General features: G+C 36.4%; 1 protein-coding gene across 1 annotated transcript in view; it reads left to right on the forward strand.

The window, feature by feature from the left end:
• CSMD1 (CUB and Sushi multiple domains 1) overlaps positions 1-15,656 on the forward strand; it is a 645,996-nt gene that overhangs the window by 222,185 nt on the left and 408,155 nt on the right. The gene's annotated exons all lie outside the window — the stretch shown is intronic.

Consider the following 15,656-nt stretch of genomic DNA (forward strand, 5'->3'; position numbering starts at 1 on the left):
ATATTCTGGCATATGAGCATGATAAGCACATAAGCAACATAATGAACCCCTATACTAAATAAAGCCTGATTTGATCAAACATCATTTATGAGGATGTTTGTAGTTGTTTACATCTCAATGTTCTTTATTAAGACTCATCAATGTATGTTCAATTGCTTCCTTCTTCATATATCTACTGAGAAAGTATTCAGTTAGATATGTACCGGTAATTATATGGGAATAAAAGCTCAGCTTGACTAAGAGTTTGCCAAATACCTAAACTAATGAAACTGCATCCCTTCAGTTTATTTTGCATGTCCAAATATATTGTTTAAAATATATATTGCTAAATATATATTGTAAAATATGTATTTTTTACTACAAGGCATCTTAAGAGGAAAGTTGTGCAAGACAGAGTGATGTTATAGTAATGTGCACAGCTATTAAATAACCATAACTCATACAAAATAATGTCCATGTACATATTTGTCTCTAAAACTAAGTAATGTATTCTTATTGAACCTATCAAATTCTCTATCATATCAAGTTCTATCATAATAAAGTACTGTAGGTCCCCAAAAGCATTAGTTTTCAATTATTATAGGACTTTTTTTTACATATTTTGCTTTTCTTAGTGAAAATAACAATACTTGTTATGGTACACTTTAGTTATTTAGTTATTATGACCCTTGACAGATGAAGTAAATAACACTGACAAAGTTGTTATCATGGCACCTGTCAGTGGGTAAGATATATTGGGAAGCAACTGAACACTTCGTCCTCAAAGTTGCTGTGTTAGAAGAAGGAAAGATGGGCAAGCCTAAGGACCTGAACAACTCGATGAATGGGTCAGAGCATCTCCAAAACTGTAGCTTTTGTGGGGTGTTCCCGGTCTGCAGTGGTCGGTACCTATCAAAAGTGGTTCAAGGAAGAAAAAGTGGTGAACCATTGACTGAGTCATGGGTGGCCAAGGCTCATTGATGCAGGTGGGGATGAAGGTTGGCCAATGTGGTCAAATCCAACAGATGAGCTACTGTAGCTCAAATGGCTGAGAAAGTTAATGCTGGTTCTGATAGAAAGGTGTCAGAAGACACAGCGCATCACAAGTTGTTGCGTATGGAGTTGCCGCAGACCAGTCAGGGATGCCATTCGGACCCCAATCCACTGCTGAAAGCACCTACAATGGGCATGTGAGCATAAGAACTGTACCACGGAGAAATGGAAGAAGGTAGACTGGTCTGATGAATCACGTTTTCTTTTACATAACGTGGATGGCTGGGTGTGTGCATTGCTCACCTGGAGAACACATGGCAACAGGGAAAGAAGGCAAGCCAGCAGTGGCAGTGTGATGGTTCGGGCAATCTTCTGCTGGGAAACCTTGGGTTCTCCCATTCATGTGGATGTTACTTTGACACGTACCACCTACCTAAGCATGTTTCCCAAGGGCAGGGTGCTGTGGGGAGCTTAGTACTATCTAAGGCTGTTTCGCCTGCTATTGTAGAGTTATGGCAGGCTGGTTTATTTTGGCAGCACTATTTATATATGATGGTTTGTTTAATTCAAGTTAAATAATGGTATATATAAAGTTTTATGACTTTGTGTTTACCACAGACTATAGCTGAAGTAAACAGGTCATGTGGGTATGGTACGAGTTTACAATGCTTGACAATTTGCGTCAAGCAGTTCTTTGCACTTTAAAGTTATGGTTGGGCGTGTTACAGTGTGTAACAATCAAACAATAAAGTGCTGTGGGCATACACAATCCAAAGATTTAAATCTGTTGTCCTGTCTTTATTTGAACCAAATCCATTAAGTAGTGAACGGTCAAGGAACTGCTGCTAACATCTTGGTGCCAGATAACGCAGCACACCTTCAGAGGTCTAGTGGAGTCCATGCTTCAATAGGTCAGGTCTGTTTTGGCGGCAAAAGTGGGACCTACACAATATTAGGCAGCATAATGTTATGGCTAATCGGTGTATATCTAAAATAATACACTGAAAAACAAATATGTATGCATGTCCATACAGACATTGGATGTACCTGTAGCTTGCTAATGTAGATGTGGAGTGAAATTATGAAAATACTGTATCAAGCCTAAGCCACTTTCTTAGTGTAGATTAACTGCCACTTTGCAAACCAAAGACCGCTGTCATCACACATCCTTATTTATGGCACTATTCATCAGTAGTAAATTAAGGCATTTGTAACTCAGTAATGCATTTACCAATGCATGACATGAACTTTGCAAGCTGATATGTGAATTTAGCCACATTCCCTGATTTTATTTTTTACCAAAAGCTGATTTAAAACTCCTGTCTTAGATAAAAAAAAAATAGAATTTAGTCCAACTTTATGATTATGAACTCCCAAGCCTACCTCTACATCAAAGTACATTGAAGGTTGTGATTGAAGGTTGTGAATAAAAGCTGTACCTTGAACCGAGCCTGAAAAGTGGGTTTCCCACAACCAATGGTCCAATCAGATCCAATCAGCCAATGGAATGGTCCAATCAGCTGAAATGTTCTATTAGTTGCTATGGAGTTACTTTAATATTGTGTTAATCTACCAATGATCCACTACCACAAATATGGTATTTGTAGGAAACGTTGCACCATGTTTACTTATGCAAATTGTGGTTAACTATTTAAGCCTCAAAGCTGAACTTAAAAGAGGCCAGGATCACAAAATAAGATGTGATACAGAGTATGCCTGAAACAGCTTCTTGTAAGACTTGTTGTGCTTTTGCAACATCTGGTAATGACACAATGAAACATCTGCTGTTTTACAATGTAAATAGTTTTACTGTTAATCAAACTGCCTGTTGACTCGCTATGTAGATTATTTTCCATGTCAACTTCAATCCACACACCCCATTAGTGTAAATACATATTATCTACAACATCAATAATGGAAATAGGGTTTTAATCTAAAGCACAGCAAATATTTTACTTGCTAAAGTATTTGTTATTGATTCTTGTATACCAAGTACATCATTTAATATGCAAATGTAATTTCTACAATTGTAGTTTAGTTTAACACTAGACAGTATTGTGCTTTTATTGAAATATCCTTAACACATACTGGGGGAACATCGTCCAAATAAATATTTGGTGTAATGTTACAGCTTGCATCAAAGAATTAACTTTTTAATATTAATGGTTTTGCCACTATTGTCTGTTTTCATGTTTTACTACAAACGATGCATGTTCTTACAGGTGCACTTCTATTGGTGAAGTGCCGGTACAAAGGGCCATGGTTACATGTACCTACTAGGTTTGCTTTGACTGCAAAGTTTTAATGTTTTTTTTTTTTTGCTGCTATACTTGGAATGTAAATTCATATATACCTAAAATGGGGCACTCATAATATGAGGAAATGTAATAAAGAGAAATTATGTGAAATACATTTTCCAAAGATTTTTTAAAGTTAGATGATGAGAATGTTTATAGTGCTTCAAAGCTGATGAGTACATTTTTACTAGAGCTCAGCAACGGTTTGAACGCTATTCCTGTCACAAGACTACCTACCTGTTCCTCACATGGCAAACAGCTTTATTGCTGCTTAGCACAACATTTTTACCCGCTGAAACATACAAGTTGTTATGTCACATGAGGTCACATGATACTTGAGACTCAAAGCTCATGGCACAAAGGCAGAAAAACAATTGATGTAGCATTATGGTTTCTGTGTTAATTTTACTGGAGTAAAAAATTGCTAATTTCTTCTTATTTTTTAGCCTACGTCTAAATGTCACTTTAGGATTTCAACTTCATAACACACCTTTCTAGTATTAAAAAACAGGTTCGATAATACATTATGTATAAGACATGTGAGCCTTTTCTACCCAGTGTTAGCTACCGTGGTGTATTTACCTCTGGCGCTACCCTTTTCTTGATAAAAGACAGTGGCCCTGATCTTCCCCTCTGCAGCTGCTGTTCATATTGCAGAGTACAATTACATTACATTGAATACAACTCATCCTAAGTGATCCAATGGGGTGTGCAGACTATAAGCACAGCTGAAAAAACACATATTCCATACCATAAAATAAAACATAATTTTGAACCCTCAAGAAACAATTATAAGGAAAATGAACACACAATACAAACAATAAACACCCTAAAAAACACTATACATCATTGAAAATTCAACTCATTCAGTGACAACATGTAGACCATAACATAAAAATCTACTGCTCATTTGCTCCATTAACCTTAAGAATGTCAGGTATAAATGTATGTAGCTGAAATGCAGGAGAGAGAAGAACAAGAAGATGAAGAATACGCTATAGAAGAAGCTGAGCTGCAAAACACAGAAGCAGTCGGCGGAGATAGTAGGGAGACATTCAGAGAGCAGGAGAGTGAATGATAGTGTGAGAGAACATGAATGAGAGCGTGAGAGAGTGGGAGTGAATACGTTCATGTAATTTAAATAAAAATTCTGAGATTTTTGTTTTCATTCGTTTCATGAGGGGGTCTTGCCTTGCTTTCGGAAATTAGTACAAAATACCATATTTGCTCGATTATAAGACGAGGTTTTTTTCAGAGCAAATGCTCTGAAAAATACCCCTCGTCTTATAATCGGGGTCGTCTTCTAATCAGACCTCAAATAGAGGTCTGATTAGGAGACTAAGATCCAGATCCCCCGCACCGCTGCAGGGGACCTGGATCCTCCTGTCGTCGCCCCCCCCACACACACACACTTACCGGTGCTTCCGGAGGTGAAGTTGGCAGCGGGGGTTTGTATGCGTCCGTCGCAAATACCTTCCCCGACTGTCAGAGATCATTGTTCCAGAGTTCCTGATCTCTGACAGCCGGGGAAGGTATTTGCGACGGACGCATACAAACCCCCGCTGCCAACTCCACCTCCTTCCGGCTGCCGCGGAATGAGACGTCAACCCGCTGCCCCGGCAATACACCAGGAAATTGGAAGCACCGGTAAGTAAGTAAGTGTGTGTGTGTGTGTGTGTGTGTGTGTGTGTGTGTGTGTGTGTGTAGGGCATTTCTGGAATGCCTTACACCCCTATATGCCACTCTGGCACTTAGGGGGTTAAAAGGCATATTATGGGGCAGAGTGGCATATAGGGAGGTATAAGGCATTTCAGGAGGCAGAGTGGCGTTAAGGGGGCATTTAATAGTGCACTCTGCCTCCTGAAATGCCTTATACCTCCCTATATGCCACTCTGCCCCATAATATGCCTTTTAACCCCCTAAATGCCAGAGTGGCATATAGGGGTATAAGGCATTTCTGGAGGCAGAGTGCTCTATATAATGCCTTTTAACTCCCTTAATGCCACTCTGCCTCCTGGAATGCCTTATACCTCCCTATATGCCACTCTGCCCCATAATATGCATTTTAACCCCCTAAATGCCAGAATGGGATATAGGGGTATAAGGCATTTCTGGAGGCAGAGTGGCACATAGGGGGTCAAAAGGCATACCATGGGGCACAGTGGCATATAGAGGGTTAAAAGGCATATCATGGGCCACAGTGCCATATTGGTGTGGCAAGCCTGGGGGCAGATGTGCGTAACTGGGGGACAGGTTGGAAAATACAATAGAAAATATAAAAGAAATAAAAACAAAAAAAAAATATTTTTCTCAATCATAGCTTTTATTAAAAAAAATAGTTTACATGAATTAACATTTACTGGTAAAACTTTTTTCCTTTAGGGTCGTCTTATATTCAGGCTTTTTCTTTTTTTCCTAAGTTAATATTCAGATTTTGGGGGGTCGTCTTATAATCAGGGTCGTCTTATAATCGAGCAAATACGGTATTCAAGTTTCATTCAATTTGGGATTTGTGCAAATCGGAATGCACAAGTCAAATGCAGCTCAATATTGTCCAAACCCAGATTGGTTTAGAACCTCTTCTACAGCTTAACTAGTAAAGTTTAATACAATAAGTTAATTTAAAAGTTATGCTGAATATAAGAAAAGACCAAGGACCAAATAGAGTTTGGGGGTTTTAGAAAACAGGAAAAGTTGGCAGACTACATAGGTGAACTGTTTCTTATGTGCATCAAAGTATGTGTTTCAAATAACAGTTATTTCCATAAGGATGATTTTTATCCAAATATTTCACACATTAATTATATTTTTAGAACATTTACTATATTGGTTGATGCATATTTTTTAAAAGAAGAAAAAAAAACTTTCACTGCACTACTGGCTCTACCACTCTGGCTGTAATGAGAGTCTGTTGTGGCAGCAACATGCTTTAATGGCAGTTGTTATTCTTTGATATTAATAGATGTACAGTATGTGGAACAGTGCATGCTGGGTTGTGATTATGAAAAACACATGCTAAACATATACATGCATATGAGCATTTAGCAATCCTTTTTGGAACTGCTCCCCAGGGAAATGCTTACTTGTTAGTATGATTTTAGTGAGTCATTTTTATTTTCTGCAAAAATTTAAATTTTAGACCATGGTTATTCAATTATACCCCTTGTATATTTTTACACTTCTTTTATTTTTTGGAGTACAAAGAAAGAAAATGGTTGCTTAGCCCACATATACCGTAATCTATCTTATATATTCTTGTATCTTAAAATAGGTGAAGTGGCTATTGGCTTGGCATGTTTCTAATTGTAAAAATATATTTATTTTTTTATTTTTCTGATTCATTCCGCATCACTTTTAATACCCTACAAAGTTTTTAACACATACAACATTATATTTTGATTATTACATGTTTTATTTTAGCATTTTCTTGTAAAGTATAAAAATGCTTTGAGATGACAGCTGGTATGTGTAGGATGATGCAGTCTGCGGGTTCTGTGTCACACTTAAAATGTACTGTGGGAGTAGAGAAAATGTATAATTGATATTAATGAGTATAGAATACAGAAAAATGTTCATGTTTGATACATGTGTAATGTTGTGGCTTTTTAACCATAGTACAGCAATATTTATCTTTCTAGTCCATATACTCTGACAGCTAATATATTGAGTGATTTGAATGTTTCAATTTCATATGGGCTGTAACAAAGTAACTTTAATCCATCTGGATTGTATTATGGCTTAAACTAAGAATTTATATCAAAGGTTAAGTATGCGCAGTGGTGGCTTTCATAGCTCTAGCTGCTAACCAAAGAGTCAGCAACGTTCATCTACAAAAACAGTTCTTTGCAACCTTGCACTGACTATGTGTCATGATGAAACTGAGACTCAGACACTTTGTTATACTGGCAGGCAGGATCATCGGGCAGCTGCTCCAAAAGCTGAATGATGGTGGAGGATGTGTAAAGGGTCTGATTTGGCATTGTAGCTCTAAATTGGTGGGAATGCGAACTAGTAGGCTACTCATATCCCCAAAATGGGTTTAGATCCCAGCAAATTATGTTAAAATTACAGCTAAGGAAACTATATTCTACATATCCAATATCTGATCCAGTAATTGTCCCTAAAATCTCATAAACCTGTGTTTGTGGGTCATTTTTCAAATAATATAGCTGAACATAAATTTGAAAATAATATGCATGCAAAAAATAAATGTCTACAAAGTATTATAGACAAAAAGTAACTCCATTGTTGTCATTCAACTCACACGCCCTCACTTGCAACCTCATGAAATCTTCCACAAATTTCTTATTAATGCATATAGAAGTCATTATGTTAGTGTTAGCATGTGAAAAGATGCAACTAAAACTGATTCTGGTTAGTTACGGCAACCTTTAACTCAACTGCCCACTTGAATCGGCCCTAAACAAATAAATGTTCAAGGAGATTTAAGGCCTATAATGAATCTAGGTGAATGGAATCCACAGTTGCCCACTTTGTCATGCACAAAGTTGCAGGTAAACGGAAAATTAGATGCAGCTTCCAAATCTGCAAAGCAGTTGCATCCGTTTGTCCACACCTCCTTTTTCACGGAAATTGAGTTTCCATTTAACAAGACTGACAACTTAAAGTTTAGACCCATAGGGCACGTAAGTCTGTTTGGCATTATTAACTCTCCTCTAACATAAAGCCATGTCTGTGTAGTTATTCTTGGAAGCAAAGTAAAGCTTTGTTGGTGCTTCTTCCTTGTACTTATAAGACTAGACCAGTCAGGGGCTTTTCTCAAGTAAGAAAACAAGATAACACTTTTATTTTAAATACCACAGAGAAGAATAGATAGATAGATAGATAGATAGATAGATAGATAGATAAATAGATAGATAGATAGATAGATAGATAGATGATAGATATTTTTCACCTAGTTTCTTCAACTTTAAAGTATTGCTTTAAACCTTTAAAGATTGCCCTATCCTGAGAATTAGCTATAAGACATCAGTTACAAAATTGAATACAATACAATGAATCTTGTGTTATCTGTAGTTATAAATTAGATTAGAAGGCACAAATTCCTTCAATACAATGAAGTATGAAATTCTATACTATAGCATGAATTAAATGATAACGTATTCTTGAAGACTCTTTTTAAATTGTAACTAGGGTTTGTAATAATAGATTGATGTAAAATGACATAATATTGTACTCAAAAGTTCACCCAGGTACATTAATAATAATAAAACAAATAGCACAATAGAACTTTTTTTTTATTATAGTACCACCCAATGATAAACTCAGTGGTCTAATAACAAGCACTGTTTTTAAGTGTGAAAATTGTGCTCCTTACAATTGTTTCTAATACAACCAGGAAATAATTGCCGTGGAAGCAGCTGTAGTTTTATTTTCTAAAACCATAATTTCTGTAGCAAGTGGTAGATTTTCAGGATTTTAGAAAAATAATTGCAATTTAAGATAATGTGATATACGCACATGTTTTCTCTTTTGCAACACTTTTTGGTATGGGACTAAAGTATGGCTCCAATTAGGGGTTATTTAAGTAAACAACTTCAGTTTTATGTAATCACAATTTGAGCACCGTTGTTAAGATTGTGGGCAACTACATCTTTACCTGCGGCTGGCTAATTCCTGGCTGTAATATGTGTGGATATATGCTTTGTTGAAACCTAGAGATTACCTTAAATACGGGGGCTTTAGTTTGTTAATTAGGATGTTAGAACATGGTTAAATATTGTATTTCAATTAATTTAATTTCAATTTATAGTAAGATTCTACAAGGCAAAGGGGTATATACATCTAATGGGGAATAGTAGGTTACAAAAAGGTATTTTGTAGGATGGGGTGACCCATGGAGAATTATAGGCCAGCTATTTCCCATTTTTTAAATTCCTATAGGTTGAGGAGCATAATTATTTGGTTAGTTTCACAAAACAACATTTAGGGTTGCAATAACATCCCTGTTAACAAATGTACTATTGCATCATGATCAGGCACTGTCCATGTACTCAATTGTATAGAAAATAACTTTCTGTGAGGTCACAAGAGTACCTAAGTAATGTGGGCAGGCTCACCAATGACATCATATTCTTTATGTCTGTACAATATAAAAGCATAAAATATTATACATTTGAGAATATACATTTTAGAATCCTGAAACTTTTCTTTTACCTTCGTGTTTCTCTTTCAAACCTTACTAATTAAGCATTGGGTATCAAATGTAGATCTTTTGGCACTTAAATACTGCCAACATGCCTTCATATATTCAGATAAAGATGCTAGACGTTTTTAGATTACCCATCAATCTTTCCCAATGTTTACCTAAGGTTGAAGAAAAGATTATACATGCTCCAGTGGTGGATTTTATTATATGTAAGAAATTGATTGCTTTATGTCAGATTAGGTTGCAACCATCTTGCTTGACTGCAACAGTCAATTTGGGAAAATAACAGTAAACACAGTGAATATAGTGTTATTGGATTCCATTGATGAGAATCACAAAGAGAAAGAAAAGGTGAAACCTAAATGTTTATTTATTAGTGTTTAGCAGTGTAACATAAATAAACTGTTTTATTGCCAGTGCTGACAAAAGCACAATGGGTGTAATTTATAATGGTATTGAAAATGGGGAAAGGAAACATAAAACTTTGTGATAATATGCAAACATGAAATATGTGACAGGTCTGTGATCATTGGCCACGTTTTCCAGGAAACATACGATATTCACTTATTGCTAACCTGCACAAGTGAAGTGTTGCCTTGCTATGTATTATACATTATAAGTTACGCATACTTTAGGGGAGCACTTTACATGTGCCAGCCACCAATATGTAAAAATTATATATATATATAGCTGATGTGGTCACCCTATGCACATAGGGTACTAGTGTAAATCCTTTGCAACCTCAGGTGAAATAAAAATGTTTGCAATAAATCTCTTAATAATAATTTCTGACAGCCTGGTCCATGTAACCTGATAAAACGTCTAGTTGATGGCATTATCATGTAAAAATACCAGTGAACTTGCTGGTTTCACCTCTTGTATTTGGGTAAAGTGCTGCTTCCAGGTTACAAGCTCCTGTCTTCAGAAAAAGGAGCAGTGTATGTTCCTGCCTACAACCTCTCTTCCTGCTCCTCATCGAAGCTAGTCCTGTCCTATGTTCACCACTTACCAAAGACAGATCCACTCCCTGCCTCCTAAAAGCAAAGAGAGGAGGGGCTCCAGGCAGCCAATCAAATTCACAAGTACACATAAATAGAATAAGGAAGCAACCGATTGGGCTGTAGCAGCCTGTAAGAGGATGCAGTGAATGATTTCAACTGTGACATAAATGCATTTGAATATTACATTCATATATTTTAGTCTTTTCCAGACAAACTATTAAAATATGTATAATATTCCTTATGCGTTATATAATTTTATGTAGGTGCTAGAGATTAGATACTATATTGAAATTGCTTTAGTGCAGTTATGTCCAGTACACCCTATTGGACTTGTTAGGAAAGAATAACTAAAAAAAATTGTCTAGTACCACAAGCAAGCAAAGTTTCAACAATATTTTTTTTCCAATTTTCCCAGATTGTATGCAATCTTACAATTAACTACAAAATATTTAGTTATATTTTTTTTATATTGGCGATTCGTATGTCTTGCTTCTGTGCTTTCAAGCTGCATGCTTAACGGAGATTTTGAAGAGATATTGTAGAAATATCGCAGAGATACTCCAAGGATAGTTTAACAGACTGACCTACTTGTCCTAAAGCTGATATATCCTTTACAATGACCTGTAAGCTATCTCTGAGGACTAAAGTTAATAAACACTAGTTTAGAGAAATGGCTCTTAAACTCTTAAGACTCTAGAGCAATTCAAAGAATAGATGATAAGGAAATGTGCTTTATCTTTACTTTAAAGCAGTGTTAAAACCATCTAAAACATCCACTTAGCTTTAAAATAATATCATAACTTTTTCATGCTAATCATTTTACAAAAGTTATCAGACCATATTTAATTTAATATTTAAAGGAGACTCTACAAAAAAATCACGAAGAAGTAATCGTTATTAAAATGATATGCATTTGAATGTGTATGATAGCTGAGAGTCATTGTTAAGTTAACATTTGTTTTCTAGTAGAAGTTAATTAGACCCCCCCCAAGCAATGGCACTGTGTCCCACTCCCCAGCTCCTGGTTGAGTATCTACATGTTTTATAAACTCATCACAATGCACTGTATTCCCGGCTATTGTGAGGTTTCAATGGGAGCACCAAACGCAAACTGCCCCCCCCAGCTGTTTTAACAATGCATATAGTACCTCTTGATATATCAGGTAAGTATGTATGGACATTATCCTTATAGAGGAGAGACACAGTTTTGTATTTGTTGAAATTTCATAATTAGTGATATACTTTTGTACACACAAAAACAAAGCATAGTGTATCTTGGTGGAGGAAGCTATGTTGTGTATCTGTAATGTATCTCTCACTGTATGGTTTTTGTAGAATTAGATTTTTTTTGCCCCAGAATAAAAAGTGTATTTGCAATAATCTCTCAAAAAGTTCCCCAAAAAAGCTTCAAATAAATACAATTGTTGAGGGGTGCCTTTTCAAGTCAATAGGTATTTCTGTGAATAGGCTACCATCTTCACTTCACTTGGATAAACAGATGAAAAAAAGCTATTCAGTACTTTTTTCTTTGTTACCACAAGCATTAAAGGGACCGATAACTTATTTTTTTGTATAAAATTTTGAAGACTTGTAGCTAAAGGCTGGATACTTTTTTTTCTTGCTTTAACATTGAGTCATACTGGTCGTAATCAATGTATTTTGCATTTATTCACTCTTTGTGTAAATATTCAATAATATTTGACATGTTTACCATTTTTTCTGTTTCAACCTAGCTAATTTTCTTCAAAGCGCTTCAACTTTGTCCTTTTCAAATGAAGCATTTGCTATTCCCCTAATAGTCACTTTGTGTAATCCATTCATTTGAAAACACATTACACTGGTCCCTAAATGTCCTCCTAAGTAAATATTACATTTGTATTTTGTACTGCATGCATAGAATATAACTTTTGTAATATGTCTGAGATCAGACTGTGCAGTGAGCTTTTTCCCCTAGTTGGTACTATTAGCACTTGAGATACATACAGTACTTCTTTGCTCAAATTAATTTCCTTTAGCTTTTTCACAGGTTTCCAATTGGCAGGTGATTTCTGTGTAGTTAAAATCCCCGGTGATTATATCTTGTTCAGACTGGGCTGCTCTGTCCTTTTGTCATAAAAACTGGACCTGTTCATACTCACCGATATTAGATGGCTTATAACAAATTATAACTCCCCATGGCTTATTTCTTTTATTATTGCCATTGATTTCTATCCACAGAGCTTCCACATTATTAGAACTCCATATCACCTAAATAATCTCTTGTGATTGTGAGCAAATCTGGTTTAACAAATAGTACACTTTCCACTAATCATATGCTTCCCGAAAGCCATATATTACATTAAATTAACAGTTTGATTTTATCCCATCTAACCAGCTTTCAGTTATCCCAATTATGTCAGATTTTTCCATGCACACCAAAACGTTAAGTGCATCTACATTCCCAAATAAAACTCAAACATTACTAACTATACACTTATTGTATTAGAATTGATATTATTATTATGTCACAAAGTCACATAAAACGCTTTGGCTATTACCCTTGCTATGCATATAACCACACAGCCCCTTGGGCCATTTGAAATAGTGGGAGGTGTGCTGTGTAGCATGTATAATTATTATTTTTTATTTTTTTATATACTATTGTTTTATATAGCCCTGCTTTTCATATTAGGTAGCACTGTACAATCGGCATTTCACATATTATATGTTATGCAGAAATACTACAGGTCATATAAATATTGATGAGGTGTACTTCAAGGTAGAAAATATTAATCAATGAAACATGTCCAACGCAGCCTGGCCTGTTAGGCAGCAAAGCAAATGCCCCCAGCCTGGTCCAAATACTTCAAACACAGCCAGCTGGATTTAGGCTGGATTATTATGAATGGCAGAAGCACGGTGGGATCACATGGTATGAGCAGGGAGAAAAACAGTCTCTAGGTAAGTGTAGGTGACTCAGTGTGTAAATTACATTGGTTAAAAATGTAGCTAAAGTGGCCTCATCCCAAGTGGACTCATCATAAATACACAGATAAGAGTTACGGGTAGTTATCTAGACATCCATTCTCAGTCTTCATGCCTTCCTCAAACTACTCACCTGGTAATCTGTATTAATCTCCACCAGATCTGCCCTGAACCCATCTTCTGCTTTACTTGCCTTTTTTTCACCTGGTAAGGTAATATCATTGCATTTGGTATGCAAAACACAACCATTGTTACATAGCAATTCATTCAATGGCTTAACTAGCATTGGTTTCTGTGGTGACAAGACCATTTTTTATTTGGTCGCTTTTTATACATAGCAACTGATGATTTGTAAGGGATTTTAAAACTACAGGTATGCAAATCCTGCTTGAATTATTATTGTATTTATGCAATCTAATATATAAAAATCAACACAGAACCTGAATATATCAACGTATCTAAGGTTTAGCAAATTTTGTAAGGATATCTTGAAAAAGTTTAAAAAAAGACAAGAACAATAGTGTCATATAGACTACCCCTCCTCAATGATGGTTGCAGCCACAAAGGAGAAGCTAATATAGGCTAGGGATACACCCGGACCTCCAACACCTCCAGGTATACGGTAACCCCTCAGAAGGAAAGAGAGGACACACTTCCAAATTGAAATCTTCCTTTTATTTGAAATACATCCAAGTAATAAATAAATAAAGTTCACAAACCAAAATGAGATTAAAACAAATAACAAGTATGCTACAGTTTGATACCCCTGGTCAAAGCCCTAAACAGGTGAAACACATACTATAAACTGCATTCTTAAGGCCATGCCACGCCACGCCACACCATCTCAATTGGATTCAAGTCCTATTATTAGGACACTCAAAAACCTTCATTTTTAGCAGCACAGAGGTGGCTTATGTGATTCCTATAATTGTCTTGATGTATAACCCAACTGCGCTTGAGCTTTAGGTCACAAACTGATGGCCGGACATTCTATTTAAAAATTTTCTAGTAAAGAGCAGAATTCTTGGAATTTTTTTTTTTTGAGGTTACCGTGCTCTTTACTTTCTTCAAGTGTACTCAATTTATTTTCAACATCTAGATTTTCCTTTTTTCACTTGATTTTGCTCAGAATACTTAGCTCAGAGTGAGCCACTAGTTGTTTCATTATTCAGACTTGGCAGCTGATGATTTTATGTTACATTGTGAATAGAGTTCACTTAATGGTGTGTAACGAGGTTTAGTGGGTGCATACCTATATCTTTGTGGTCCCTTACCCCTGTTGCCTCTTTGAGCTCTGCAAGCTGATCCTCTGCCTCTGGTACCTGGGAGTTGGGGTACATAACTGTGGCAGTGCCTCCACCCAACGTAGCATCTAAGGTATGGCTGTGGGGTCCTGTTGGCTGTGGGGTCCCATTGAGTGATTAATTAAACTGACACAGGGCTAACTTAAAACTAACTTTGTATTGCACAGTAAAACACCTTTAGTTCTTGCACATAACATAGTTGGGCCCCATAAGCATCTTATTCCACAGTATAGCTTGAATTACATTGAAATGTTTTAGCATGTTAATAAAACTGGAGATCAAAGTCTTATATTTGTGTGACTAAGTTCAGGGTGCCCTGTTGTGGAAATGGGGAGAGGTTTTAGGCTTCCCGCTCTACAGTCTGCAATCAGGTCAATTCAGCTTTAAATCTCTTCACTGTTCACAGCAAACTCTGCTGCAAGCAGCTCTGTATCTTGGACTGACTGCTAGAAGATTCAGCCAGGATGCTGCGACACTCCTCTGAGCATGGATTTCAAGCAGGCCTCAAATCCTAGGCCTCTCCCTCTCTCTCAGAAGAGGTCCTTCACCTCTTGCATCCAACTCTGAACTCAACTAAAATGGGGTCTTGAACATGTCTTGAACATGTGTCCAGACATCAGTTGGATGAGAATTCTTCTGATATTTAATAGTTTAATAGAGCCTTTGCATCTCTTTTCTTTTCCTGTGTCCTATAATGTTTGGTATATTAATTACCAGTTGTGTGCATATGTTGCAGTATGGGGCATTGAAATGCCCTTTTAATTCTTAAAATGTTTATCATTCAGCCTTTACAATAGAAACTTTGTGATGGGCCGTTAGATGGTTAATATTTGGAAGATTTTCGGGTCATCTCATTTAGAAGATTCCTAGGTAAGGCGATTGGCTCTCAATCAGAAGGGCTGAAAATTGTATACTCTTGCAATGAACGTTCAGCAGTTAATCCTCAGGG

The sequence above is a fragment of the Spea bombifrons genome, chromosome 3, assembly GCF_027358695.1.
Source record: "Spea bombifrons isolate aSpeBom1 chromosome 3, aSpeBom1.2.pri, whole genome shotgun sequence".
Lineage (NCBI taxonomy): Eukaryota > Metazoa > Chordata > Amphibia > Anura > Pelobatidae > Spea > Spea bombifrons.